Source organism: Bufo gargarizans, chromosome 3, assembly GCF_014858855.1.
Source record: "Bufo gargarizans isolate SCDJY-AF-19 chromosome 3, ASM1485885v1, whole genome shotgun sequence".
In the NCBI taxonomy this organism is placed as follows: domain Eukaryota; kingdom Metazoa; phylum Chordata; class Amphibia; order Anura; family Bufonidae; genus Bufo; species Bufo gargarizans.
The window spans coordinates 49,092,400-49,117,997 of record NC_058082.1 but is presented as its reverse complement, the minus strand read 5'-3'; the positions used below and the strand labels follow the sequence as shown (position 1 = coordinate 49,117,997).

Here is a 25,598-nt window from a genome sequence, read left to right as displayed (position 1 = left end):
TAGTGTGACTTTCACTTTGTATTAGAACAATGTTATGTGGCTGTATTATACAAATGCTCAGTTATATGTCAAGAGTGGGATCTAGTAGAGTGGAATTTAGGCAGACACCCTTAAAACATCAACTAACCATGTTTATTCTCATAAAAGTGGGTTTTTATGCCTTAAAGGCTAAGACCTTTGGAGCAATTTTTTATTATTGCATTGAACTCGGTTTGAAGTAAAAATATTTTTTTCAGTTGGTCTTTATCAAAAATATTGAACCCCTTTCTCTATACAGCCTTGAGATTCTCTAGTAGCATATTATGTGCTTTTACTGTGTTCCATCAGGCAGCTCAGCTGCCCTGGCTCCTTATCTCTGAAGTTAACACTCATTATAGTTCAATTCTTATTTTACTGGTAAGAATTTGGCTTAAATAAGGCTACTTTCATATCTGCGCTTTTCCTTTCCGCTATTGAGATCAGTCATAGGATCTCAATAGCGGAGGAAAACGCTTCAGTTTTGTCCCCATTCATTGTCAATGGGAACAAAACTGAATTGAAGGGAACGGAGTGCACCAGAATGTATTCCGTTCCATTTCATTGAGTTACCATTACGCACACAAAAGCGCTGCAAGCAGTGTTTTTGAGTGCGTTCTGGGATGTGGAGAAAGACTGAATCAGTCATGATTGACAGTGTAACTCAATAGAGACTGATCCGTTTGACACAAAAGGAAACGGATTCGTCCCTCATTGACTTACAATGGTTTTAGAGACGGATCCGTCATGGCTATTTTAGAGATACTACAACCGGATCCGTTCATAACTGATGCAGATGGAAGTGTTTTTGCTGATCTATGATGGATCTAGCAAAAACGCAGATGTGAAAGTAGCCGAAAACAGTGAGATAACATTTTTTTAAACTCAAACATACATGTAATACAAGTCAAAGAAATGCAGGGCTCAGTAGCTGCAACCCCTAAAAGCTGGTCCTGAACCTGCACCTGAATCTCGAGAATCTCGAGAAGTGTCTGTGTACACGTGGCCACTGTCCACTGAAATTTATCTGAATTAAAGTACCATCTGAACTAGGGCTGCAGTAAACGAATATTTTTGTATTCTATCGATTATATTTCTCGATTCATCGAGTAATCTAATAAGAAAAAGCTACTTAAAATAACGTATGTAATTAGGCATGTATAAAGTTATTGGTTTGAAGGGGTTAATGGAAACACCTTGGCATTAGGTATGTATAAAGTTATTGGTTTGGAGGGGTTAATGGAAGCACCTTGGCATTAGGCATGTATAAAGTTATTGGTTTGAAGGGGTTAATAACTTTATACATGCCTAATGCCAAGGTGCTTCCATTAACCCCTCCAAACCAATAACTTTATACATGCCCATTGGGTTTGGAGGGGTTAATGGAAGCACCTTGGCATTAGGCATGTATAAAGTTATTGGTTTGAAGGGGTTAATAACTTTATACATGCCTAATGCCAAGGTGCTTCCATTAACCCCTCCAAACCCAATGGGCATGTATAAAGTTATTGGTTTGAAGAGGTTAATGAAAGCACCTTGGAGGTGTCTTCATTAACCCCTCTCTAAACCAATAACTTTATACATGCCAAGGTGGTGCCTGCAGCCTCCATTAACCACTCTCTCTCCATCTGCCTCCCCCCAGACTCTGATCTGCCTGCCCCAGCCTCTGATCTGCCTCCCCCCCAGCCACTGATCTGCCTGCCCCCCAGCCTCTGATCTGCCCCCTCTGGTAACGCAAACCCCCTCCCTCCCCAGTATTAATCATTGGTAGCAGTGGCCACAGGGTCCCCCTCCTCCCCCCCCATCATTGGTGGCAGTTTGCAGTACGATCGGAACCCCAGCAGTGTAATGCTGGGGCTCCGATCGGTTACCATGGCAGCCAGGAGTCACGCTACTGAAGTCCTGGCTGCCATGGTATGTTAGTGAGCAGAGAGCAGCGCATTATACTGCGCTGTGGCCGCCGGTCGCTCCTTCTCATAGGTCTGTGCGGCGCATTGCTAATGCTGTAAGCATTAGCAATCCGCCGCACAGACAGAAGAAGGAGCGACCGGCGGCCACAGCGCACGCGAGTATAATGCGCTGCTCTCTGCTCACTAACATACCATGGCAGCCAGGACTTCAGTAGCGTGACTCCTGGCTGCCATGGTAACCGATCGGAGCCCCAGCATTACACTGCTGGGGCTCCGATCGTTACTGCAAACTGCCACCAATGATGGGGGGGAGGAGGGGGACCCTGTGGGATATGGCCGGCACATTCATTGGTGGCGCAGTGGCCACAGTCCCTCCCCTCCTCCTCCTACTCTGTCCTCATTGGTGTTCAGCGGCAGCCGCGCACAGTGGGGAGGGAGAGACTCCCTCCTCCTCCCTCCGCTGTGCCGGCCGACACGGAAGCGGTGAGTGAGACGCTTAATTTCACTCCCGCTCCGTGATCATGTGATGTAACGATTACTCGATGCAGGGAAACTGCATCGATGAATTTTTTTACTCGATTTAATCGAGTTATTTGAATAATCGTTTCAGCCCTAATCTGAACTAATTTCTGGTACAAAAATGTTTACCATCCTAGATAAGACTACCACTAGGTAAACTATAGGTACCCCTCTAACAATAGAGTCCTATACCTGCAAGAGTGAAAGTGATTTCTTTTTCTCATTCTAAACGGAAGCATTTCTTTTTGACCGCGCAACATGTGGCAAGACTCGATTTTACAAGTAAAACTAATCAATGTTGTAAAGTACATTAGATAAAAGGGCAACACAAGAAATATCAAGAATTCCTAACCATAATATCATAGACATAATATGAATGTAAGTATGCTAAAGTATAAATAAGTATGTTTTTCTAGATAAGTCAATTAGAGAATCATGATCTCCAGGTACTGAATATTTTATATTGAACAGGTCAAGCAAAATATTAGGACACAAAGCTCCAAAAATATTTTCATTTGTCATGTATAGGCTGAAGTAAAAGCTAATGATATCTAGGGCAGTGGTATTAACCTCCAGGACTCTGTCTAGTTGCCGTTTCACAATAAATGGAAGGCCACAGGTTTCGGACCCTTTGTCCAAGGATTGATAATTGCTACAGATGGCCTTCCTTACCTTTCCTCTTGGCTGGACATGTCCTGATATGTGTGTCATGTGATAGCCAGCTCTTGAAAACAACATGATTTCACAATATTGTGTCACAAGATGTCTATCCTACATGTGTCTATGACTGGCCACCTAGTGGTTATTTTGTGAATTGCAGCCTGTGAAGAAATTTGCTAGTAGTGTGTCTTTTGGCTCTTTATAATCTGTGTTGCAGGGAAGGAGTAAGAAAAATGTGACAGCACAATGGCAGCACTGTTGAAGGACAAGGGGCATAGTACCACTTAACAAATCCTATATTGTTCTATAATTGTCATTGCCTGGGGAGCCTGTGTGCTAAGAGGTGGCCACGGTACAATGGAGAAGGATGTGCTCTAGTATTTCACCTAGCCCAGCATAACAACAAAGAATAACGTAGCCCAAGTAGTTTCATCATTCTGCTGACAGCAGAGACACTATTACTGTATTTGTGACTTAGGGTCCATTCACACATCCGTGTGTGTTTTGCGGATCCGCAAAACACCGACAGCGGCAATGTGAGTTCCGCATTTTGCGGACCGCACATTGCCGGCACTAGGAGAATATGCCTATGGAATAGGACATGTTCTATTTTTTTCAGGATCGGAATTGCGGACCCGGAAGTGCGAAATGTATGGGTCCGCAATTCCGTTCCGCAAAATGCGGAATGGAATTGCGGATGTGTGAATGGAGCCTTACATTGTATTTGCTGGCAAGCATGAAATAATGACCTCCGATCAGCCATAACATTAAACCCACTGACAATGAATCTATAAATGGGTGAAATCTATTAGGCAGCAAGTGATCAGTCAGTTCTTGAGGTTGATGAGTTGAAAGCAGGTAAAATGGGTAAGTGTAATGGTTAAGGACCTGAGTGACTTTGACAAGAGTTAAAATGTCAAGGCCAGACATCACAGCCTCCCAAAATGGCAGATCTTGTGGAGTGTACTCTTTATGCAGTGGTTTGCAGTTACCAAAAGTGGTCCAAGAAAGGACATCTGTTGAACTAAAGATGGGGTCACGGACACCCAAGACTTATTGATGAACATGGGGAACAAAGGCTAGCCCGTGTGCTCTGGTTCCACAGAAGAGCTATCATAGCTAGAGTTAAGCGAACACCTGGATGTTCGGGTTCGAGAAGTTCGGCCGAACTTCCCGGAAATGTTCGGGTTCGGGATCCGAACCCGATCCGAACTTCGTCCCGAACCCCATTGAAGTCAATGGGGACCCGAACTTTTCGGCACTAAAATGGCTGTAAAACAGCCCAGGAAAGGGCTAGAGGGCTGCAAAAGGCAGCAACATGTAGGTAAATCCCCTGCAAACAAATGTGGCTAGGGAAATGAATTAAAATAAAAATTAAATAAATAAAAATTAACCAAAATCAATTGGAGAGAGGTCCCATAGCAGAGAATCTGGCTTCCCGTCACCCACCACTGGAACAGTCCATTCTCAGATATTTAGACCCAGGCAGAGGAGAGAGGTCCCGTAACAGAGAATCTGGCTTCATGTCAGCAGAGAATCAGTCTTCATGTCATAGCAGAGAATCAGGCTTCACGTCACCCACCACTGCAACAGTCCATTTTCATAAATTTAGGCCCAGCACCCAGGCAGAGGAGAGAGGTCCCGTAACAGAGGATCTGGCTTCATGTCAGCAGAGAATCAGTCTGCATGTCATAGCAGAGAATCAGGCTTCACGTCAGCCACCACTGCAACAGTCCATTGTCATAAATTTAGGCCCAGCACCCAGGCAGAGGAGAGAGGTCCCGTAACAGACAATCTGGCTTCATGTCAGCAGAGAATCAGTCTGCATGTCATAGCAGAGAATCAGGCTTCACGTCACCCACCACTGCAACAGTCCATTGTCATATATTTAGGCCCAGCACCCAGGCAGAGGAGAGAGGTCCCGTAACAGACAATCTGGCTTCATGTCAGCAGAGAATCAGTCTGCATGTCATAGCAGAGAATCAGGCTTCACGTCACCCACCACTGCAACAGTCCATTGTCATAAATTTAGGCCCAGCACCCAGGCAGAGGAGAGAGGTCCCGTAACAGACAATCTGGCTTCATGTCAGCAGAGAATTAGTCTGCATGTCATAGCAGAGAATGAGGCTTCACGTCACCCACCACTGCAACAGTCCATTGGCATATATTTAGGCCCAGCACCCAGGCAGAGGAGAGAGGTCCCGTAACAGACAATCTGGCTTCATGTCAGCAGAGAATCAGTCTTCATATCATAGCAGAGAATCAGGCTTCACGTCAGCCACCAGTGCAACAGTCCATTGGCATATATTTAGGCCTAGCTTTGGGTAGCCTCGCAATATAATGGTAAAATTAAAATAAAAATAGGATTGAATGAGGAAGTGCCCTGGAGTCCAATAATATATGGTTAAGGGGAGGTAGTTAATGTCTAATCTGGACAAGGGACGGACAGGTCCTGTGGGATCCATGCCTGGTTCATTTTTATGAACGTCAGCTTGTCCACATTGGCTGTAGACAGGCGGCTGCGTTTGTCTGTAATGACGCCCCCTGCCGTGCTAAATACACGTTCAGACAAAACGCTGGCCGCCGGGCAGGCCAGCACCTCCAAGGCATAAAAGGCTAGCTCTGGCCACGTGGACAATTTAGAGACCCAGAAGTTGAATGGGGCCGAACCATCAGTCAGTACGTGGAGGGGTGTGCACACGTACTGTTCCACCATGTTAGTGAAATGTTGCCTCCTGCTAACACGTTGCGTATCAGGTGGTGGTGCAGTTAGCTGTGGCGTGTTGACAAAACTTTTCCACATCTCTGCCATGCTAACCCTGCCCTCAGAGGAGCTGGCCGTGACACTGCTGCCTTGGCGACCTCTTGCTCCTCCTCTGCCTTGGCCTTGGGCTTCCACTTGTTCCCCTGTGACATTTGGGAATGCTCTCAGTAGCGCGTCTACCAACGTGCGCTTGTACTCGCGCATCTTCCTATCACGCTCCAGTGCAGGAAGTAAGGTGTGCACATTGTCTTTGTAGCGTGGATCCAGCAGGGTGGCAACCCAGTAGTCCGCACAGGTTAAAATGTGGGCAACTCTGCTGTCGTTGCGCAGGCACTGCAGCATGTAGTCGCTCATGTGTGCCAGGCTGCCCAGGGGTAAGGACAAGCTGTCCTCTGTGGGAGGCGTATCGTCATCGTCCTGCCTTTCCCCCCAGCCACGCACCAGTGATGGACCCGAGCTGCGTTGGGTGCCACCCCGCTGTGACCATGCTTCATCCTCATCCTCCTCCACCTCCTCCTCGTCCTCCTCGTCCTCCAGTAGTGGGCCCTGGCTGGCCACATTTGTACCTGGCCTCTGCTGTTGCCAAAAATCTCCCTCTGAGTCACTTCGAAGAGACTGGCCATGTTGGTGGAGTACTCGAAACAGCGCAACAGGGCACACAGGTCTCGCATGGAGGCCCAGTCATTGGTGGTGAAGTGGTGCTGTTCTGTAGTGCGACTGACCCGTGCGTGCTGCAGCTGAAACTCCACTATGGCCTGCTGCTGCTCGCACAGTCTGTCCAGCATGTGCAAGGTGGAGTTCCACCTGGTGGGCACGTCGCATATGAGGCGGTGAGCTGGAAGGCTGAAGTTACACTGTAGCGCAGACAGGCGAGCAGCAGCAGGATGTGAACGCCGGAAGCGCGAACAGACGGCCCGCACTTTATGCAGCAGCTCTGACATGTCGGGGTAGTTGTGAATGAACTTCTGCACCACCAAATTCAGCACATGCGCCAAGCAAGGGATGTGCGTCAAATTGGCTAGTCCCAGAGCTGCAACGAGATTTCGCCCATTATCACACACCACCAGGCCGGGCTTGAGGCTCACCGGCAGCAACCACTCGTCGGTCTGTTGTTCTATACCCCGCCACAACTCCTGTGCGGTGTGGGGCCTGTCCCCCAAACATATGAGTTTTAGAATGGCCTGCTGACGTTTACCCCGGGCTGTTCTGAAGTTGGTGGTGAAGGTGTGTGGCTGACTGGATGAGCAGGTGGAAGAAGAGGAGGAGGAAGCCGAGAAGGAGGAGGTGGCAACAGGAGGCAAAGAATGTTGCCCTGCGATCCTTGGCGGCGGAAGGACGTGCGCCAAACAGCTCTCCGCCTGGGGCCCAGCTGCCACTACATTTACCCAGTGTGCAGTTAGGGAGATATAGCGTCCCTGGCCGTGCTTACTGGTCCACGTATCTGTGGTTAGGTGGACCTTGCTACAGATGGCGTTGCGCAGTGCACACTTGATTTTATCGGATACTTGGTTGTGCAGGGAAGGCACGGCTCTCTTGGAGAAGTAGTGGCGGCTGGGAACAACATACTGTGGGACAGCAAGCGACATGAGCTGTTTGAAGCTGTCTGTGTCCACCAGCCTAAATGACAGCATTTCATAGGCCAGTAGTTTAGAAATGCTGGCATTCAGGGCCAGGGATCGAGGGTGGCTAGGTGGGAATTTACGCTTTCTCTCAAATGTTTGTGAGATGGAGAGCTGAACGCTGGCGTGTGACATGGTTGAGACGCTTGGTGACGGAGGTGGTGGTGGTGGTGTTGGTGGTACATCCCCTGTTTGCTGGGCGGCAGGTGCCAACGTTCCTCCAGAGGCGGAGGAAGAGGCCGAGGCGGCAGCAGCAGAAGAGGCCGAGGCGGCAGCAGCAGAAGAGGTAGCAGGGGGAGCCTGAGTGACTTCCTTGGTTTTAAGGTGTTTACTCCACTGCAGTTCATGCTTTGCATGCAGGTGCCTGGTCATGCAGGTTGTGCTCAGGTTCAGAACGTTAATGCCTCGCTTCAGGCTCTGATGGCACAGCGTGCAAACCACTCGGGTCTTGTCGTCAGCACATTGTTTGAAGAAGTGCCATGCCAGGGAACTCCTTGAAGCTGCCTTTGGGGTGCTCGGTCCCAGATGGCGGCGGTCAGTAGCAGGCGGAGTCTCTTGGCAGCGGGTGTTCTGCTTTTGCCCACTGCTCCCTCTTTTGCTACGCTGTTGGCTCGGTCTCACCACTGCCTCTTCCTCCGAACTGTGAAAGTCAGTGGCACGACCTTCATTCCATGTGGGGTCTAGGACCTCATCGTCCCCTGCATCGTCTTCCACCCAGTCTTGATCCCTGACCTCCTGTTCAGTCTGCACACTGCAGAAAGACGCAGCAGTTGGCACCTGTGTTTCGTCATCATCAGAGACGTGCTGAGGTGGTATTCCCATGTCCTCATCATCAGGAAACATAAGTGGTTGTGCGTCAGTGCATTCTATGTCTTTCACCGCTGGTGAAGGGCTAGGTGGATGCCCTTGGGAAACCCTGCCAGCGGAGTCTTCAAACAGCATAAGAGACTGCTGCATAACTTGAGGCTGAGACAGTTTCCCTGGTATGCATGGGGGTGATGTGACAGACTGATGGGGTTGGTTTTCAGGCGCCATCTGTGCGCTTTCTGCAGAAGACTGGGTGGGAGATAATGTGAACGTGCTGGATCCACTGTCGGCCACCCAATTGACTAATGCCTGTACCTGCTCAGGCCTTACCATCCTTAGAACGGCATTGGGCCCCACCATATATCGCTGTAAATTCTGGCGGCTACTGGGACCTGAGGTAGTTGGTACACTAGGACGTGTGGATGTGGCAGAACGGCCACGTCCTCTCCCAGCACCAGAGGGTCCACTAACACCACCACGACCATGTCCACGTCCGCGTCCCTTACTAGATGTTTTCCTCATTGTTATGGTTCACCACAACAACAAAAATATTATTTGGCCCAATGTATTGTATTCAAATTCAGCGGGATATAAATTTGAGGCCTAGTATTTAGGCGCTGGGTGACCGGTATGGATTTACTCACAGAATTAGACTTGGAAATGCACAGTAGCGTGTGTGTGAAGTTATTCTGAATGACCCTATGTGCACCTTGAATATTATATACCCTTTTAGGGATAGATTTCAAATAGCTCTGATACAGCAGAAACCACTAAATTATGAAATTGCTAAATTGGGAATTGTATTTTAACCCAGAACAAAAAATGTGCTTTGACGGACACTAAATAACTTTCCCAGCCACAACAGTACAGCGGTAACGACAGATTTAGCGGGATATAAATTTGAGGCCTAGTATTTAGGCGCTGGGTGACCGGTATGGATTTAGTGACAGAATTAGACTGGGATATGGCCAAAAAATAACCACACTATTGCTGGTTAAATGCACTTGGTGTGACAGCTTGACCAACCACACTTCTGAGGGTTAAATGCACTTGGTGACGGGCGCAGCTTGCCCCTGGTGTAGTATATGGCCAAAAAATGAACAGACTATTGCTGGTTAAATGCACTTGGTGTCACAGCTTGACCAACCACACTACTGAGGGTTAAATGCACTTGGTGACGGGCGCAGCTTGCCCCTGATGTAGTATATGGCCAAAAAATGAACAGACTATTGCTGGTTAAATGCACTTGGTGACGGGCGCAGCTTGCCCCTGATTTAGTATATGGCCAAAAAATGAACAGACTATTGCTGGTTAAATGCACTTCGTGTGATAGCTTGACCAACCACACTACTGAGGGTTAAATGCACTTGGTGACGGGCGCAGCTTGCCCCTGATGTAGTATATGGCCAAAAAATGAACAGACTATTGCTGGTTAAATGCACTTGGTGTGACAGCTTGACCAACCACACTACTGAGGGTTAAATGCACTTGGTGACGGGCACAGCTTGCCCCTGATGTAGTATATGGCCAAAAAATAAACAGACTATTGCTGGTTAAATGCACTTGGTGTGACAGCGTCACCCTGATGTAGGCTTTAGCCAAAAAACAACCACACCATTGAGGGTTAAATGCACTTGGTCGCAGCTTGTGCTGGCGCACCACAAGACACAAAATGGCCGCCGATCACCCCAGAAAAAAGTGACTGACAAACGGTCTGGTCAGCCTAAAAACAGTGAGCAATTGAATTTCAGCAGCTCAATGATGCACAGCTGCAGATCGATCGATTAATCAAGTGAAGTCCTTTGGAGGAGTTAATCTGCCTAATCTCGCCCTACTGTCGCAGCCGCAACCTCTCCCTACGCTAATCAGAGCAGAGTGACGGGCGGCGCTATGTGACTCCAGCTTAAATAGAGGCTGGGTCACATGGTGCTCTGGCCAATCACAGCCATGCCAATAGTAGGCATGGCTGTGACGGCCTCTTGGGGCAAGTAGTATGACGCTTGTTGATTGGCTGCTTTGCAGCCTTTCAAAAAGCGCCAAGAAAGCGTCACGAAAGCGCCAAGAAAGCGACGAACACCGAACCCGGACTTTTACGAAAATGTCCGGGTTCGGGTCCGTGTCACGGACACCCCAAAATTCGGTACGAACCCGAACTATACAGTTCGAGTTCGCTTATCCCTAATCATAGTGCATATTGTGGCTGGTGATAGAAGGGTGTTGGAACACATAGCGCTTGATGCCGATGGGCAGGATTGCCAACTGTCCAGAAATTTCTGGACAGTTCGTGAAAATAGGTGACTTTTTTCCTGTTTCCGTAAAGAAAAAAAATGACGTATCTGTGATTTTTGTGAAGTTGGCGGGATTATTTTGGTGGTAATTATCATCATTTTACAGCTCACAGTAAATGCTAGTAAAGAGTTCTTATCAGTTTATTGAGCTATAGCCATGTATTACTTACAATCTTGATCATTCATTATGGTTTTCCTATTTGTCCGTAAAAAATGTTGGCCGTTCAGTATTTTGGGTTAAGTTGTGCAGAAAAAAGAAAAAGTCTGCTTGACAACCCTCCTTATGGGGCTGCATAACTATAGACTACACAGGTTTTTATGTTATGGCTGATTAAAGAATCTCAGAGAGAATGAACTGCTAAGGACATATCGTGGAACAAAGGAAGCAAAGACTGTGCAGTGAAGGGCGAGAGGGATTGGCAGAGGAGTCTGTGAGAATGGCTATTTCTATTATACAGCTGGGCTTCAAGCCAGTCTCAAGCAGGTCAAGAATTGCATCACAGTAGGCCAGACTGAAAGAAGAATTTAGCTTTTTCCTTCCAGAAAAGAACCTAGTCTGGGAATAGAGGTCTTAAACAGGGACATTTAACCCCTCAGATGCCATGGTCAATTGCAATTACGGCATCTGAGAGGTCTTTCCCCAGGAGCACGGCACTCCCGAGGCCCGAATGGCTCCCCCGCACCGAGATCGGGGGAGGAGTTCAGTTTCTGTGACAGCCTCGGTTACTCTGAAGGATCCAAGTAGAGATGAGCGAACTTCTGTTTTAAGTTCGGCGTCTAAAGTTCGGGGGCGGGTTAGCGGAGAATCCCGATCTGGAACCGGATATGGATTCCGACTTCCGTTGTGGTCCGTGGTAGCGGAATCAATAATGGCCGATTATTGATTCCGCTACCACGGACCACAACGGAAGTCGGAATCCATATCCGGTTCCAGATCGGGATTCTCCGCTAACCCGCCCCCGAACTTTAGACGCCGAACTTAAAACAGAAGTTCGCTCATCTCTAGATCCAAGGCCTCCCATAGCTATGTTCCTATGAAGCCCTGCCTGTGGTGGGGCTCCAAGAAAACATAGTGAATCTCCTCTAGACTGAAATGGTAGGTCATTGCAGTCTATGGGAGACGCGATTTGACGATCAAATATTAAAGTCCCCTAGGAGGACTTTAAAAAAGAAAAGTGAGAAAAAAGTATCTAAATGGTTTTAAAAATATAACAAATGCAAAAATATAAAAATTCTAATCGCCACCCTTTTTGCATATTAAAAATTTAATAAAAAAAGAAACATCATTATCACTGCTGCATCCCAAAATGCCCGAAGTATGGCACATAACAGGTATATTTAGTGTTAGGAACCCGTCTAACTAGAGATTGCCTTGACGTTCGGCAGACGGGCTCAAATAATTTTGTACAAAACGATTTGCCAAGTATCTCTAACTTATTAGTTCAGCATTTGATATTATGATGCAATTTTGTACTTTATTTGGTTTGCAGTGAGCTGTTGCATTGCTTGTTTTGTTTAACAGTCTTGTTCTCAGCCATAGCAACGTGCCCCTGTGCTTTGGGATGTGCTGACTGACCCCCTTTTTTTCTCTGCAATATAAAATGGTGCTATTAGAAAGCGCAACTTGCCTGGTTGTTGTTTCTTTTTGGGTAGGGATCTTATCCTTGCCACTAGTTGTTTTGTTTTTGGGTTAGTTTTTGGGGCTGGGAATGGGTGGGCTGAGCGATGGAACGGGGTCCGAATACTTCTGAGGTATATAAGGAATATAGTGACAATGTGTAGAGTGGCTGAGGTGTGCGTGGATGTCAAATATAATATGTGGTATCATGGTGAATAGTCTTAAAATATTGACAAGTCTACTTCAGTAAATCTTAGACGCCTTTTTCTTAATACTCAGAGAAGAGTTGAGTCTATCGGAGGTCGAGCCATTCTTTCATTAGATGCGGCTAAAGCCTTTGACAGTGTTGAATGGAGCTATCTTTGGGAAGTGCTGCGGGTCATGGGATTTGGGAGGACCTTTATCTCCTGGGTCCAATTGTTATATAACGGCCCCTCGGCTAGGATACGGGCGAATGGGGGAACATCGGAGTCATTCAGATTGGGAAGAGGGACCCGTCAGGGATGTCCACTATCCCCCCTCCTGTTTGCTATTGCAATTGAGCCACTGGCTTGCCTGCTGCGCTCATCTGATAAGATTGTAGGGTTTCCATGTGGGTCTTGGGAGGAGAGAGTGTCCCTTTACGCTGATGACATGTTAATTTACTTAGGTAATGTGGAACAGTCGTTAAGTCCTGTCATGGCACTTATACAGGAATTTGGTGATAGGTCTGGGCTCCGTATCAACTGGGACAAGTCTATTCTCTTACCGTTAGATGACTCTGCTGTGAATCTTGTCCCCAGTTCCAGTCCGCTGCAAATTGCGCATCAGGTCAAGTATTTGGGGATAATAGTTACAGCAAATCCTAACAGTTATATTAAACTTAATATAGAGCCGCTCTTAATCACAATGTTGGATAAAATTAAGGCTTGGTGCAAGTTGCCGTTATCTGAAATTGGGAGGAGCAATTTTCTTAAAATGATTCTCATGCCCAAGCTCATGTATCTATTGCATAATTCCCCAGTATGGATTCCTCGTAGGATATTTATAAAAATTGATAGGTTATTTAGGGATCTGATTTGGCGCCATAAAAAAGCACGGATTAAACTAGATACTCTGCAAAGAGGAAAAGAGGAGGGAGGGCTAGCAGTACCGAATGCATGGCTCTACTACATTTCAGCACAGTTGCAACAGTTGAGGGGATGGGGGAGGACTCCTGGAGACGTTGCCTCAGCCAGATTGGTGGCGCACATTATCGGTCACGACTCACCAGTGGTCTTGTTGGAAAATAACGGAATTGTTGGTAGGCTGCCAGGGCATCCCACACTTTCCATGATATACAAAGTTTGGCAGAAATGCCGGGCGCTGTTATCAGTAAAAGGATTTACACAGTTTTCCCCTATCTGGAGGAGTCCACATCTTCCTGAACTATTCCAATTAGATGGCTTTTCACCCTGGGAGCGCAATGGAGTGAGATTTTTACGTCAACTACAGAATGCTGATGTTTTTAAGTCCTTTGAGCAGTTGAGAACTGAATTTGGTCTCCCAAATACGGCCTTCTATCAATTTTTGCAACTACGGCATGCCTTTCAGAAACAGGCTAGCTCTATATCATTGAAATGTACTACGGTCCCATTGTTTCAGCAACTTCTTACTAATAGTTCCTCGTGTGGTTTAATATCATCTACCTACAGGAACTTATATGTGAAGTCAATTAAACAGGAGGTTTTGGCAGTTAAAGCTAAATGGGAAAGCGAGGTTGGGCCGATTTCAGAAGAGCAGTGGAAGATGATCCTAGCACTCACCCCGCAATTGTCAGTTTGTGAGGGGCAGCGAATGTCCCAGTTGTTTTTATTACACCGGGTGTATAGGACGCCAGAGTTTCTATGTCGGATAGGTGTTCGGGGGGATGCGGATTGTCCTAGATGTGGCTTGAGCCCTGCTACTTTAATGCACATGTTCTGGGATTGTGCAGAGCTCCGGAATTTCTGGTCCTCAGTTCTGGCCTTAATAAAAGGCGCATTTAATATCACGGTTCCGCCTGGTCCGAGAACATGTATAGTAGGAATATTAGACATCAAAAATCGCCATCACCGTTTGGGAGTGCAGCGTCTGTTATTCCAGGCTAGGAAATTGATAGCCAGATTCTGGCTTAGACCTAAACCACCGTCTAGGGGAGAATTCCTTAGTAGGATGTCAGATATATTACGCCTAGAAAAAGGTGTATATGTTAAAAGGCAATGTGTAATGAAATTTACCAAAATATGGGATAAGTGGGAGAAATTTCGGATACAGTGTTCGGATTAGCCTCTCATCTTAGTTGAAATATGAGACGGTAGAGGCACAGTCCCTGATTTATTTTGTTCTTCAGCTTAATCAGCTATAGACGTATGATGTATGAAAGTGATTAGCATTACACAGGATGGGTGTCAAGAAGAATATTTAACAGATAGGAGAAGTACACCAAATGCTATGATTGAGGTACATTAATAAAATAGCTGATGTTGGAGTTCGGATCCGTTCCATTGCTCGGGTAAGGGGGGGGGGGGGGAATTGGGTTATAGTTGGGCAGGGAGGGTTGATCTTTTGTTCATTAATTACAATGGATGGAAAGGTGGTTTGTACACGGTAGAGGCACAGTCCCTGATTTATTTTGTTCTTCAGCTTAATCAGCTATAGACGTATGATGTATGAAAGTGATTAGCATTACACAGGATGGGTGTCAAGAAGAATATTTAACAGATAGGAGAAGTACACCAAAGGCTATGATTGAGGTACATTAATAAAATAGCTGATGTTGGAGTTCGGATCCGTTCCATTGCTCGGGTAAGGGGGGGGGGGGGGGGGAATTGGGTTATAGTTGGGCAGGGAGGGTTGATCTTTTGTTCATTAATTACAATGGATGGAAAGGTGGTTTGTACATGGTATACTGTGTAACTAGTTTAATTGATCTTAGGTGCATCTCATGATATGCCTGTTGCCATATTACATACTCATGGAAGTGACTCTTTGCTGTTCATGTAATACTATGATACTGTTATTATCAACTGATGCATGTATAATGTGCAGGCCAATTTCTTTCTTTGTATTTTTGTAATTTTCAAAAAATTTCCAAATAAAAATTATCTGATTTAAAAAAAAAAGAAAGCGCAACTTGTCCTGCAAAAAACAAGCCTTCATATGGCTATGCGAAAGGAAAAATAAAACGTTACGGGAAGGCAGGGAGTGAAAAATGAAAACTCAAAAATGGAAAATTGCAGAGATTAAACACTGATGGTGTATGTCAATTTAGTCTATCAGTATTTCATTGTGAAAGTTCTAACTTTGGTGATAACTGACAGGCAGTATCAGGCACAGCTTCCAGTACGAGCGAGCTGCTCTGCCAGTAAAAATAACAAAGGGGGAATGATACAGCCTGTGAGGAATGTGGAGTTATGATTTCATTCATGCCATTTGCTCCAGTAGTGGGCAGAGGGCCCTGCTTCAAAGTGCGGCCACGTGTTTATCTCTCACATCCCACTCTTGTTGAATGCCAGTGTAGGGGGGGGGGGGGGCTGAGTTGGTCACGTCGAAGGTACTGTAGCTTGGACCACCCTCACTCACAGTTCGTGCCTCCCTGTGGCTATGTGGACAGAAGGTGTCTGTGTAAACTGTGCCAATCTGACCTTACGTTCCCCTAGGGAGAGCGTACCATCATGTCTTGGTAACCAGTGACGAAACCGTACCACGTGAGCTCGACGTAGTTGACAGGCTGGGCTTTGAGGTGTGGTGTTCGTCACATAGCCACTTCAGTCTGATGATCTGTGAGGGTCCTGTGGGTTGTGCCCAACCGGTCAAACACCAATGTGTTGCACAGTGTTTTAGAAACATTTCCTCCACATTTTGGCTATAGGCAAATTAACATGCTGCAGCAAATGTCCAAGCAGTCAAGGACTAAGTGCAATAATGAAATGTAGTAATGAAAAGAAAACATGGCATTTGCCTCCAAGAAAGTCTGGCTCGTGTTTTGCCAGGGCCTTTGGTTTTTACAAAATTGAGTTGGGCTTTTCCTAATAAGGGAAGTTACCACCTTTGTGTGAATCAAGTTATTTATTCTCTCTGTTCATAAATGTCAATGGAAGTGCCACGTAACGGTCACATGAATGTCAATTTCCATATTGCATGAAGTGTAGTCAACTGCAATCTCTGGTTGGTGACACCTTAAGAACCTTTTGGAGAGGTTTATCAAAAACTAATGTTACCCTTTAAGTGACTCGTGACATTGTGGAACATGACACACAGCCGCTTTGGCAGATCTGTACAATATGGGCCATTCTTCTTTTCTGCTGAATTTTGTCTGCTTTTTCTTTGAGTGCAAAATATAAAAAATAAAATCAAAAGTGCATCAAAAATGTAACTAAAGTCTACAATAAAAAAGCCAGAGAAATGCCACCTGGTAACGGGGCTTATGTACTTGGATAGTCTTGTAGAGAGACCTATTCTGATGCCATACATTTCATATGGGGGTTTTCCTTTTGGATTATTTTTGAAAAAAGTAGCCTGTTCCATAGGAGGCTGTATCACAGAGGCTTTCTCCCCAACAAGTATTTCTTCCAGGGTAGTTCATTAATAGGGTGCCATAAGGAGGCATTATACAGTGACCTACATGGTGCCTACTGTTCTATAATATGGACATGTAGGGACTCCACAAAGATTCTATGCACACAGGGGAGCTTAAAGGGGTTGGACCATCTCACACATTGATGGCCAGTTGGCAGTGTTCGCCGACGAACACATGCGATCTGCCATCTTTATTCCCAAGCCCGGCGATGCAGAGGTAAGTCCTTACCGGTGCCTGCGCCGCAAGCAGCTCTGAAACACATGCGGTCACCGGGCAGATCGCATGTGTTCGTCGGCGAACATTGCGAACTGGCCATCACTATTGGTGGCCTATTGCTAAGATAGGCCACCGATGTCTGATAGGTGTGGTTCCCAAAGTGAAGGTGAGCGGACTGCGAATGCGCGGCCTCCCTCCATTCATTTCTATGGAACTACCAAAAATATTTCCGTCAGTCCCATAGAAGTAAATGGAGTGGCGGAAGCGCTTGCGAGTTGAGTTTCCCATTAATTTTTATGGATCTTCTTAAAAATAGCCGAGCGCGCTGCTCAGTTATTTTCAGAACTCCCATAGAAATGAATGGAGGGTAGCCGCGCATGCACGGTCCGCTTTCCTTCATTTTGTGGGCTCAGTTCTAGAGATAGGTGTAGGTCCCAGAGGTAGACATTGATGGCATATCCTACCGATATGCTACCAATGTGTGACATGGGCCAACCCCTTTAAGGGTACGTCCCCACGTACCGGAAATTGTAGCGTAAAAATCTGCGACAAAAACGGCAACAAAACTGAATGTACTACATGTGGTTTTTGCAGCCGAAAGGTCAGTGGATTTCATCCTCTCCGTTGCAAAGGGTGAAGTTCGCTCAGGAGAAGCGCTGCATGCTGCAGATATCAAATCTACCCCTTAGGTCAATTTCTGCTACATTTTTTGCGTGCAGCTGTAGAATGTTGTGGATCTGCTGCACAAAATTTTGCAATGGCAAATCCACAGCCTAAAAATAGTTTGAGAACTGCGTGAAACTCTCCTCGGTTCATGTTAGGGTCTATTCACACGTCCGTTGTTTCTTTCCTGATCTGTTCTGTTTTTTGCTGAACAGATCTGGACCCATTCATTTTCAATGGGTCCTGAAAAAAAACGGACAGCACAATGTCATATTTTTTTTCAGGACCCATTGAAAATGAATGGGTCCAGATCTGTTCAGCAAAAAACGGAACAGATCAGGAAAGAAACAACGGACGTGTGAATGGACCCTTAATCTGCATATACTGTAAGCTGAGTGAGGATTTTTCAGAATGTTTTATTGAGCAAAAAGTTAAAAAAAATATGAATTTCTTAGTTACATATCAAACCCAAAATAGTTGAATAAATTCCCTTTAAATGCAACTACTCTCGCCCATTGCAGTGTAATAAAGGATAGATGGGAGTGATTTAGAAATTCCTCCAGCACTGACAGTGTTACCTGAGGAATGTGTCTGCAGAGCAGGTGCTCGAAATCCTTTGAGAGCTGAAATTGTCTAGATCTGTATTGTCTGCTTCTAAGAGATGAAACCGTTTTTAGCTCCTGGAAGGAGATAAGATTTTATTTTTGGCAGCATTTATGCACACAATGTCTAAATAATTATTCCTGTCAATGTATCAAAGTCGGCCATTTTTTCCTTCAAAGACGTCAATTTATTGTGGATGTGCAGATAAAAAAATACAATTAAGATCTTTATTTTTCCTATTAAAATCTATTATATTGTAAGTATTCAGTGGTTTTCATAAAAGCCGTAATTTTTTGGTGATGATCAGCATCTATAGCTTAATGTGTATCTGCATTTATAATTAGTGTTGAGCGAATCAAAGTCCATGATAAATTTGATTCGCCACAGAGCCGAATTTCCTCGTTCTTCGTGGTAGCGATTTAACCTGAAATAGTGCAACAGCAAAAAAATTGTAATTTCCTGCTTTATTTGATTGCGACGGGCCGGCCACCGCCATCTTGCTTGAAGAGCTTGTCCGAAAGCCGGTGCTTGATTACGTCATCTCGGCCACGCCAGATTTCGCACCAGCTCTTAAAGCAAGATGGTGGCAGCCAGCTCGTCGCGCTCAAATGGATCAGGCAAGTATGATTTTATTTATTTTTTTAATTTTTCATCATGTTATGTATATCAGACGCCACGATCGTGTATGAACGCGGCATCTGAGGGGTACAATGATGGGGGGAGGCGCCGGACCCTGTCTTTGGCAAAGCAGCCAAATACTTTGCATAGCTCTATAATGTAATAGGACAGGCACAGTTGTTACTTTAAACAACTTTGATAAGAAAACAATTACAGTTGAATCTAATCTAATTAGATGCATACAGTACTTTAGCATCTGTCAGCAGATTTGTACCCATCAGACTCGCTGACCTGTTACATGTGCACTTGGCAGCTGAAGGCATCTGTGTTGGTTTCATGTTCATATGTGCCCGCATTGCTGAGAAATATGAGGTTTTAATATATGAAAATGAGCCTCTAAGAGCAATGGGGGCGTCGCCGTTACACCTAGAGGTTCTGCTTTCTCTGCAACTGCTGCAACCTCCACACTTTGATTGATAGGGCCAGGTGTTATGTTTTCACTGCCTGGGCACATATGAACATGGGACCAACACAGATGCCTTCAGCTGCCAAGTGCACATGTAACGGGTCAGCCGGTGTCATAGGGACAGATCTGCTGACAGATGCCCTTTAAATAAAAATAAGTTTAATTTTTTTGTTTGTGTTTTCCTCTTATAATACAGATTCAAGACTAGACTTCCTGATCCTATGGGTACAGACACATGTACAGTTTAATATTTATTTTCATTTTTTGCAGTTTTTGATTCCAAAACCAGATGTAGATTCAGGAAAGAAAAGTCATATTTGTCCTTAATTCTTTCTATCTTTTCAGGTTTCGGCTTTAAAAACTGTATTGAAAAAAACGGAACATGTGGCAACACCCTAAGCTTCTATATGATTTTTTTCACTTTTTCATTTACTGTCATATTTTATTTAGTTATACCCTATTTTCTTCAATGACAATGGTGTGAATTTCCAACTTTTTCATGTGACGTTACAAGGACAGTACACATATTAAATTCTACAAATAAATGTCACAATTGCCTTATGACAGAGACTAACAAACGGAAGGAGCACATTGGCTTAGTTGTTAGCAGTTTTGCCCTGGGGTATTGGGATTCTGGCTTTCAAATCCATCCAAGAATAACATCTACACGGAGTTCATATGTTCACGCTGTGTTGTTCTGAGGGATCCCTCCAGGTGCTCTCGTATCCACCTGTGCTCCAAAGCCATACTGATTAATTGTGTGTGCCTGCTATAGGGAAATAGGGAGAATGATCATAATCTCTATTTGCCACTGTGTTAAATAAGCAACTGGAAAAAGTACATTTTCCTTGGTCTTCGGATTAAACTCTTCAATCATTTTGGGTCATTATTGGCCTGTTGATAGATCAGAATAGAGGTGAGGAAATTTCTCGAAATTTGTTTTGGGTCTGATTCTAACAAATTGTTCAGCAGATTTGATTGAAGTACAAATAAATATGACAAATCAAAAAATGCCCTGAAAGCTCATGTATGATACTCTGGAGTCTCCTGTGACTGTATCCAACTCTGTAACACCAAGACAGTATTAGTAAATTCAAAGGGACAGTGACCTGTATGGCTACAGGTAAATGGTGGGAACGGGTGGGAACTAACAGCTTTATTAATTATACACTGAACTGTTGGATTTTATTTTTAAAATAAAACATGGTCCCTTTTTGGTGGCAGATGTCTTCTTCTCTTTCTTCTAACCTGCAGAATGGTGGCTGCCATTTTGAGACATCTGAAGAAACTGTATCCCTGAAATGTGTTATGAATTGAAATCAATAAAGCAAGCCTTCTTATATCTATTGGTTGAGCGTTGGAGTCCTTTCTTCTACTGAGACTTCTGTTGGGTCTCTCAGAATCAGTTTCCTTATTTTGAGACATTCTTCTGAATTGATCCACAGAAAATCCGGATTCAGCTGGAAACAACATTTTGGGGAAATTCAAGGCAAATTGAATTAGTTTAGAATCGATTTACTCATTTTAAGTCAGGCCTCCTATTGTATTCAACCTGCATGTGGTATAAAAAAAAGGTCACTAAATAATCTACTATAGCTTGTACCGGGCTTTGGTTTATTCTGTAGATGATGGGTTAAGCCAATGTTTATCACTGACAAGATTATGGTAATTGTAATACCAGTTATATATTCTCATAAAATATTCTCATCGCTGTGAAAGAGGTTTAGAAACTGGATGTATTTAGTCCTTTTATCTCATGCCCTAGTAATTTCTGCAAGTAAGATATGTCTGGAAGCCTGTCATTCCTGCTTTAATTATTTTCAATGACATTGACGCTGGGAGCATGTGGTTGCCCCGCTGTCATTAGGTTATGCCTGGTCCATGCACTGGTCCTTATACTGGGATGATCTGGTATGTGTGCGGTACGCAGAAGCATTCTTTTCATGGTGATGACACAGAACAGATGCTGCTGCTTAGATGCCACATTTCTCAGGAGTGATCTGGGCAACTTAGGAATTCCATCTCGATTCGTCTGAATTAGTGATTTTAGTTTCTCTCTTCCTCCTGGCCAATGTTGCTGGCTACAGTCACTAGTCACAAACTCATGTATATTTCATGATCACCATCTGTAGATGGTGCCGACTACATTGCCCTGGCACCCTTGGTGAATACGAAAATAAGAAAATATTGTGGCAGTTCATTCTCTTTGTTGCTTTAGAGCGTGGCTAATTGCACATCTTTGTAACTTAAAGAGGATTGGTGTTTCCATGTTTTGTTGCGGCAGCCATCTTAATGTGACAACAGGAAGTGCAGCCATATTGGTTGTCATCGTTAAATTACCTTGACAAACTGATTTCTGGCTGTCATTTTTGTAGCATGTTCAGGTAATTACAAAGACACCAATTTTACTGAAAAGCTCATTTAACGGCGGCAGTCAATATGGCTGAACTTCCTGTTGTCACTTTCGAAAAACAAAATGGCTGCCTCAACAGGACAGAAATGGTACTTTGGAAAGTGCTCAAATTTTTTTACTTTTGGGTAGAGATAAAGTGTAAGTCTCATTAGTGTTGTTGATCATTTTGTTATTATCATTTTATGTTTCTTCACAATATTCTGTTTCTATTCATCTCTCTGTCCACAATGAAGTAGCTTCATCAGGATCATTTGTAATCACTAATCTGTATGTCAAAGGGGTTTTGTGGAAGCTTAATACTGATGGCCTATCCTCTCTGTAAATAACAGTCCAAGCCCATTCACTTGAATAGGACTGAGCTGCACCTAGGCCACATAACCAATGAATGTGATGTCACAGGTCTAGGAAGAGGTTGTGGCATTCACTATCCTCTTCAAACAGCTTATTGATGACCTATCCAGAGGATAGACCACCAATATTAAACCCCTATAATAAATGCAGAAAAGATCCAGATTGTGTCTTCCTGACATTACTCTCTGCCACCCCATCATGCTGAAATACCTGTGACATCATCATTATGTCATTTGTCATTACAGAATATATTTTTATTCACTTACCATTAGCCCTTTGTACATAAATCTGTTTGGATCAACAGTTGTTTGGGAAGGGGTTAAAATCTTGTTAAAGGGGTTATGCCAAACATAGAACCAGCCCTGTACCTCACATGGATCCAGAGATCTCCCCATTCATTGCACGTCTAGATTCATTTCAAGCTGACAGCTCAGGGGTCGGGTCCGTTCTCAGGAGGTGTCTCCTTTTTTGCTGCAGCTGGTGGCAGTTGAAGGAAGGAACTGAGCACGTGCTTCCATCTCAGTGAGCTGGACAAAGAGTTTTGAAAAATAGCAAACAGCAGATGGCGCTATACAGACAGATTTCAGTGAATTCTTAGATTTAGAATTTTTAATTACATGCAGTTACAAAAGTATTCAGACCCAGGTGCTGATTTGAAAAATGTATAATTATTTTCATGGGACAACCCCTTTAACCATTGATACAATTTTTCTTTATATCTTACACATACGTTTTTTAATTAATTTGTACAGGTGAAACTCGAAAAATTTGAATATTGTGCAAAGTTCATTTATTTCAGTAATGCAAATTAAAAGGTGAAACTAACATATGAGAGACTCATTACAGGCAAAGCGAGATATTTCAAGCCTTTATTTGTTATAATTTGGATCAGGGTAGATTTGATTTAAATCAAACTGATTTAAATCACTAGTCAGTAAGGCTTGATTTAAATCCTAGTTTTCTACATAAAGACTAATTCTTGCTGGTATAACTTATAATATGCAAGTAGATGAAGATTTTTAGAATAACAACGTCTCATATTAGTTTGATTAGGTTGATTCTGCGTTCATAGGTTTTTAGAAGTTAGGATTAAGGTCTTTTTCTCAACTCTGTTCATGTTATAACATTTTTAGGCCTCATGCACACGACAGTTTTTTTTCACGGTCCGCAAAAACGGGGTCCGTGGGTCCGTGATCCGTGACCGTTTTTTCGTCCGTGGGTCTTCCTTGATTTTTGGAGGATCCACGGACATAAAAAAAAAGTCGTTTTGGTGTCCGCCTGGCCGTGCGGAGCCAAACGGATCCGTCCTGAATTACAATGCAAGTCAATGGGGTGTTGACGTTGACACAATATGGTGCCATTTCAAACGGATCCGTCCCCATTGACTTTCAATGTAAAGTCTGGAGTTCTTTTATACCATCGGATTGGAGTTTTCTCCAATCCGATGGTATATTTTAACTTGAAGCGTCCCCATCACCATGGGAACGCCTCTATGTTAGAATATACTGTCGGATATGAGCTACTTCGTGAACCTCAGATCCGACAGTATATTCTAACACAGAGGCGTTCCCATGGTGATGGGGACGCTTCAGGTTAGAATACACTACAAACTTTGTACAAGACTGCCCCCTGCTGCCTGGCAGCACCCGATCTCTTACTGGGGGATATGATAGCACAATTAACCCCTTTAGGTGCGGCACCTAAAGGGGTTAATTGTACTATCATATTCCCCTGTAAGAGATCAGGGCTGCCAGGCAGCAGGGGGCAGCCCCCCCCCTCCCCAGTTTGAATATCGTTGGTGGCACAGTGTGCCCCCACCATCGCCCCCCCCCTCCCCCCCTCTATTGTATTAAATCGTTGGTGGCACAGTGTGCCAACCACCATCGCCCCCCCCCCTCCCTCTATAGCAGTAACATTGGTGGCAGTGTGCGGTCTCAACAGTAGAAGATTCATACTTACCTGTTTGCTGCTGCGATGTCTGTGTCCGGCCGGGAGCTCCTCCTACTGGTAAGTGAAAGGTCTGTGCGGCGCATTGCTAAAGAACTGTCACTTACCAGTAGGAGGAGCTCCCGGCCGTTCACAGACATCGCAGCAGCAAGCAGGTAAGTATGAATCTTCTACTGTTGAGACCGCACACTGCCACCAATGTTACTGCTATAGAGGGAGGGGGGGGGGCGATGGTGGTTGGCACACTGTGCCACCAACTATTTAATACAATAGAGGGAGGGAGGGGGGCCGATGGTGGTTGGCACACTGTGCCACCAACGATTTAATACAATAGAGGGAGGGAGGGGGGCCGATGGTGGTTGGCACACTGTGCCACCAACGATTTAATACAATAGAGGGAGGGAGGGGGGGGGGGGCGATGGTGGAGGCACACTGTGCCACCAACGATATTCAAACTGGGGAGGGGGGGGGGGTCTGCCCCCTGCTGCCTGGCAGCCCTGATCTCTTACAGGGGAATATGATAGTACAATTAACCCCTTTAGGTGCCGCACCTGAAGGGGTTAATTGTGCTATCATATCCCCCTGTAAGAGATCGGGTGCTGCCAGGCAGCAGGGGGCAGTCTTGTACAAAGTTTGCAGTGTATTCTAACTAGAAGCGTCCCCATCACCATGGGAACGCTTCTGTGTTAGAATATACTGTCGGAAATGAGTTTTCACGAAGTGAAAACTTAGATCAGAAAAAGCTTTTATGCAGACGGATCTTCGGATCCGTCTGTATGAAAGCAACCTACGGCCACGGATCACGGACACGGATGCCAATCTTGTGTGCATCCGTGTTCTTTCACGGACCCATTGACTTGAATGGGTCCGTGAACCGTTGTCCGTCAAAAAAATAGGACAGGTCATATTTTTTTGACGGACAGGATACACGGATCACGGCCTCGGCTGCAAAACGGTGCATTTTCCGATTTTTCCACGGACCCATTGAAAGTCAATGGGTCCGCGAAAAAAAACGGAAAACGGCACAACGGCCACGGATGCACACAACGGTCGTGTGCATGAGGCCTTACTGTGAAGAAGAGGCATGTGATCTCTGCTGAGTCAAATTCAGTTTTGAGAACTGCAAAAGTAAACCAAGCAACCGTGATAATATCTTGTAGGCCGAGAAACTGCCCAATAATCTTACAAAAACCTCTGGAAGAGCATGACATTGTGAATGGATTAATGGAATTTATTTACCCAAAAAATTAAACATATACAGCCTTATTCTACATAATTAAAAAACTAATCTTTATTTCATGATGGAATAACCTTTTGGATGGTACTATATTTTCCTACAAAAAGCATTTTATATTAAAAAAAAATCCGATTTAAAATAAAAAAATCTGATTTAAATTTAAAAAAATCAGATTTTTTTTTATATTTTTTTTTAAATCATAGATTTTTATCCACCCTGCTTTGGATGATTATGGCTTACAGCCTATGAAACCCCAAAGTCTAAATTTTAAGGTACCCTTTGCTCAGGGGGTATGAATTAATTAG

The 25,598-nt window shown here is 44.7% G+C and overlaps 1 protein-coding gene across 1 annotated transcript in view; it reads left to right on the top strand.

Annotated features, from left to right (window-relative positions):
• Positions 1–25,598, top strand: part of LHFPL6 (LHFPL tetraspan subfamily member 6) — a 181,650-nt gene that overhangs the window by 144,945 nt on the left and 11,107 nt on the right. The gene's annotated exons all lie outside the window — the stretch shown is intronic.